This window comes from Theropithecus gelada, chromosome 2, assembly GCF_003255815.1.
Source record: "Theropithecus gelada isolate Dixy chromosome 2, Tgel_1.0, whole genome shotgun sequence".
Classification (NCBI taxonomy): Eukaryota; Metazoa; Chordata; class Mammalia; order Primates; family Cercopithecidae; genus Theropithecus; species Theropithecus gelada.
Genome location: NC_037669.1, coordinates 183,335,629 through 183,341,628, shown reverse-complemented (window position 1 = coordinate 183,341,628; position 6,000 = coordinate 183,335,629).

The following is a 6,000-nucleotide window of genomic DNA, read 5'->3' as shown; positions in this document are numbered from 1 at the left end:
GTAGCTTCTTTTGCTGTATCTGGGAAATCATGCCATACCACTTAGAGAGATCTTTTTTGCTTTTATTTTTTTCTTTTTAATTTTATTTAACAGAGTGTCAGGCAAGCATCACTTGGAAATACCTTAAATCTCTATCACACCTGAGTTCCGCTCAGTATTCTTTCTTTTTATTACTGAAGAAAGGGGTATGCTAATGCCTGGACTGTGTCACAATTTCCAGTTTCCAGAGAAAACACTCATTGAAAGCAGTTTGGCATGCAGACATTACAGCATTTATAGCAATGATACAGCATTGTTTCATTCCTCACAGAATCATCCATCATGAAATTATTCTGAGAGGAAGTTTTCCAGGGTGGGAAAGCAACTCAGTCAAACTTTGTCTTCAGTTGAATACCAGAATTCATTCTCCTGTTTTACGGCTGTGATTTTTGTCATGGATAAGGAAGACAGTAAGGCCTTTGTGTTTAAGGTTGAGATGTAATGTATTCATATTTACTGAAAGGTATCTGCCAAGTAAGCAAGACTAGGAGTCAGATAATATCTTGCTTCCAATAAGTGAAAAGGAATGTGTGAATCTGAGAAAGGGCTGCTACTTCAACTCTTAACACTGATTTGCCTTTGCCAAACCTCAGCCAGTTAACAGATGTGTGTGTGCAACAGTGGAATATTAAGGAAGTTTTCTACAAGCTCAAATTATACAAAATAGTTGAGCTTTTATAGGTCTGGATTTGATAATTTACTCCATTAATTGCATCACACAAACACATTCATGAGTCTGTGAGGCATTCTCCCCATCTCCCTTTTCCAGTTATGACTAACACTGAGCCAATCGGCTCAGACTGGAGATGTCCAAGTCATTTGGGCTCTGACACCATTCTCCAAAGTAGTCAGACGTTTTGCTCCATCTACATGCACATTGCCGACAAGTCTCATTTCTAGGCATAAACATTGCTCACATAAATCATAGTGACATCCATGTAATGAAACATTATGCATCCACATACAAATCACATTGGAAAGAAATCACATTTGAAAATTATATTTTGTCAGCCATAAAAAAGGATGAGTTCGTGTCCTTTGTAGGGGCATGGATGCAGCTGGAAACCATCATTCTCAGCAAACTATCGCAAGAACAGAAAACCAAACACCGCACGTTCTCACTGATAGGTGGGAATTGAACAATGAGATCACTTGGACACAGGAAGGGGAACATCACACACCGGGGCCTATTGTGGGGAGGGGTCAGGGGGGAGGGATAGCATTAGGAGATATACCTAATGTAAATGACGAGTTAATGGGTACAGCACACCAACATGGCACATGTATACATATGTAACAAACCTGCACGTTGTGCACATGTACCCTAGAACTTAAAGTATAATAAAAAAAATTAAAAAATAAAAAAAGAAAATTATATTTTGTGATATAGAAAAACATTCAAGTCATTTGAAAAGGCAGGGCAAACAATAGATGTTCAGGATGATCCCAATTTTTAAAAAAATTTTTTGTAGAGACAAGATCTCCCTGTTTCGCCCATTCTGGCGTCAAACTCCTGAACTCAAGAGATCCTCCCCCTTCCCAAAGTGCTGGGATTACAAGCATGAGATCCCAATTTTTTAACAAATATATTTTGTAACCCAAGTTTATCATTCCTTCCATTCCTTTGAAAGAATCTGTTTTGTCTAAGAAGAATAATGGGACTGGGCGTGGTGGCTCATGCCTGTAATCCCAGCACTTTGGGAGGCCAAAGTGGGGAGATCAACTGAGGTCAGGAGTTCGAGACCAGCCTGGCCAGCATGGTGAAACCCCGTCTCTACTAAAAATACAAAAAGTAGCCGGGCGTGGTGGCGCACACCTGTAGTCCCAGCTACTCAGGAGGCTGAGGCAGGAAAATCACTTGAACCCAGGAGGTGGAGGTTGCAGTGAGGTGAGATCATGCCATTGCACTCCAGCCTGGGCAACGAGAGCGAAACTCCATCTCAAAAAAAAAAAAATAGGAAAGCCAAAGTTGTGTCTTAGGTCACCCCAAGTGACTTGCACTTACCTCTTGTAAGGGCAGTGGTTCTGCTGCAACTTTTCCCAGCTCAGCCACAGGCTACCTCTTCCCTGCCAACCACTCCTGAACCTAGTCCTCACAATTTACAGCTTCTTCTCCATGAACACTAGAGGTTGACCTAGGGCAAGCCTCACCTTGCTTGCTTGTCTTGTTCCTTTCTTATCCTTAACACCACCACAAAAGAAAAGAAAAAAAAACCTGTGTCAAAGGACTCCTCTGGTCAAGGAATTTTTAGTACCTCCCGCATTCAGGTTTGATGCCTTGCAATTTTGGCCATTTTTTATAAAGCCCTGAAATTTAAAGTTTTATGTAGTCACATCTATTTATCTTTTCTTCTTTTGCTTCTTCTCTTATTTTAAACTTAGGTCTCCCCTCTGATCTAGAGACTTAGTAGCCATTTTTATATACTTTTAGAGTGGTTTTTTATGAGTTCATTTTTCACCCTTAAGTTAATTTAACTACTTGATTTATTTGCAATATTTTTCAAGCATATGTGAGGGAGAGGCCAAGAGTGTTCCTTTATTTCTAAATAACTAAAGTGCATAAATCTTTTATCACATATTAAAGTTCCACATACCTTCAGGTCTAATTCTGGTCACTCTTTCATTAACCTGTCTATCCATTCTTACACTAGGGATACTTTGTTTTGTGGGTTTTGTTTGTTTGTTTGTTTGTTTTTATGAGATGGAGTCTCACTGTTGCCCAGGCTGGAGTACAGCGGCACAGTCTCGGCTTACTGCAGCCTCCACCTCCCAGGTTCAAGCAATTCTCCTGCCTCAGCCTCCCGAGTAGCTGGGACTACACACATGTGCACCATGCCTGGCTAATTTTTTAATTTTTAGTAGAGACGGGGTTTTACCATGTTGGCCAGGCTGATCTCGAACGCCTGACCTCAAGTGATCTGCCCACCTCGCTCTCCCAAAGTGCTGAAGCCACTGCACCTGGCCCAGGATACTCTATTTTAACTGCTATGATTTTGTAATATGTTTCAGTACCTAGCAAGGCTAGCTGCCTATCCCACCTAAATTACTATTTTCAAAAATTCTTATACAATCTCACCTGTGTGCTCTTTCTTTTTTATTTTATTTTATTTTATTATACTTTAAGTTCTATGGTACATGTGCACAACATGCAGGTTTGTTACATTACATTAGGTATTTCTCCTAATGCTATCCCTCCCCCTTCCCCCTACCCCACAACAGGCCCCAGTGTGTGATGTTCCCCACCCTGTGTCCATGTGTTCTCATTGTTCAGTTCCCATCTATGAGTGAGAACATGCAGTGTTTGGTTTTCTGTCCTGGAGATAGTTTGCTGAGAATGATGATTTCCAGGTTCATCCACATCCCTACAAAGGACATGAACTCATCCTTTTTTTATGGCTGCATAGTATTCCATGGTGTATATGTGCCACCTTTTCTTAATCCAGTCTATCATTGACGGACATTTGGGCTGGTTCCAAGTCTTTGCTATTGTGAATAGTGCCGCAATAAACATACATGTGCATATGTGTTTACAGCAGTATGATTTATAATCCTTTGGGATATATACCCAGTAATGGGATGGCTGGGTCAAATGATATTTCTAGTTCTAGATCCTTGAGGAATAGCCACACTGTCTTCCACAATGGTTGAACTAGTTTACAATCCCACCAACAGTGTAAAAGCGTTCCTATTTCTCCACATCCTCTCCAGCACCTGTTGTATCCTTGTTTTGTACCAATTTTAATAGGGATTTATTCAGTGTTTTGCTATTAGTTATAATGTTGGATGTTATTTACAATTTGTTATTCGTTATCATACTAGGGAAATCGTATTCTACTTTTAAGTTATAGTTTTTTGTTTGTTTGTTTTGTTTTGTTTTGTTTTGTTTGAGATGGAGTCTCACTCTGTCGTCCAGGCTGGAGTGCAATGGCACTATCTTGTCTCACAGCAACCTCTGTCTCCCGGGTTCCAGTGATTCTCCTGCCTCAGCCTCCTGAGTAGCTGGGATTATAGGCGCCCGCCAAAAACATGCCCAGTTAGTTTTTGTATTTTTAGTAGAGACAGGGTTTCACCATGTTGCCCAGGCTGGTCTCAAACTCCTGACCTCAAGTGATCCATCAGCCTCTGCCTCTCAGAGTGCTGGGATTACAGGTGTGAGCCACTGCACTTGGACTTAAGTTACAGGATTTTTCTTTTTTTTTTTTGGAGACGGAGTCTCGCTCTGTCGCCCAGGCTGGAGTGCAGTGGCTGGATCTCAGCTCACTGCAAGCTCCACCTCCCGGGTTCACGCCATTCTCCTGCCTCAGCCTCCCGAGTAGCTGGGACTACAGGCGCCCGCCACCTCGCCCGGCTAGTTTTTTTGTATTTTTTTTTTTTTTTAGTAGAGACGGGGTTTCACTGTGTTAGCCAGGATGGTCTCGATCTCCTGACCTCGTGATCCGCCCGTCTCGGCCTCCCAAAGTGCTGGGATTACAGGCTTGAGCCACCGCGCCCGGCCAAGTTACAGAATTTTTTAAACAAAGAAAAGTTGAGCATTAACCTATTTCAGCTGGCATGAACAACTATTTTGGAAGACCCTTATTTTCTTGCACCACACTACGAAGAACCTCAGTGCAGTCCCCAGAACTTGCCCACATGAGTGATTGAGTGAGACATTTCATCATATTTTCTTTAAACAACCAGACTTTCTGCCACATAACAAATTCAATGACTCATTTTACAAAGGCAAGTTCTTCCATTACTGGTATTTACAGGATTGCTAACATTAAGGCTACAGGTTATATAAATGCTCTATCCCCCAATGTCTTGAAACTATAAAGAAAAAAATGTCCAATGAAATTGGGGTTTATTTTTCGTAACAGCATGGCTTTTGGTATCAGGCAGCTCTGACTATGATTCTTTGCTCTACAATTTACTAGCTGCAGCTTTCAGCCAGTTAATTATCTTCTCTAAGCTTCAGTTTTCTTATCTAACAAGGGGGTCAATGGTATTTAATGTACAGGATGTTGTAAGAAGTAAATAAAATAATGTATTTCAAGCAGCTACTTCAAAATGGTAATTATATTATCATTTCTAAGATTATGATGTGCCTAGTACAAAGTAGACAATAAATATTTACTGAATAAATCAATGATCTTTGTAAAGAATTCAAAGATGAAATCCACAGTCTCTGTCCACAAGGGATTTCTAAGCTAGGAGGTTAATTGCTAATAAAATTCATGTAAATGAAGCTAGGGTTTTAGGTTTGACCTTATGAGGGCCTAATGACTTGACTCTATTATCCTGTTGCCAAGTCTTCTCCCTAACTAAGCCTGAGCTTGGTGCCTGGGCACAGTCACAGTATAATTTCTAATCCTGTGTACTTTTTATTTTTATTTATTTATTTTTTTGAGGCAGAGTCTTGCTCTGTTGCCCAGGCTGGAGTGCAGTGGCACTATCTTGGCTCACTGTAACCTCTGTCTCCCAGGTTCAAGTGATTCTCCTGCCTCAGCCTCTCAAGTAGCTGGGATTACAGATGCTCGCCACCACAACCAGCTAATTTTTGTATTTTCAGTTTCACCATGTTGGCCAGGCTTGTCTCAAACTCCTGACCTCAAGTGATCTGCCCACCTTGGCCTTCCAAAATGCTGGTATTACAGGTGTGAGCCACTGAGCTTGACCCACTGTGTACTTTCTAGATGTACATAAAAGAAATAAATTCAAGCTAACTTACACTAAAAGGAGAGATGGCATAAAAATACAGGAACTGGTGTCTTATGGCACCTGTGGCTTGGGATATAGTTAAATCTCAGGTAGGACTGAACCAAAAAGTGGAAACCATCCAAGATATTACTCTTTCTCTCTCTCTCTCTCTCTCTCTCTCTCACTTTCAATTCTTTTTCTCTCAAAGCCTCTACCTTTCTCACAGCTGGGCCTCTTCTTGTTCCATACTGCAGGGCAGAAGGACCCATGAGTCCTGAATCT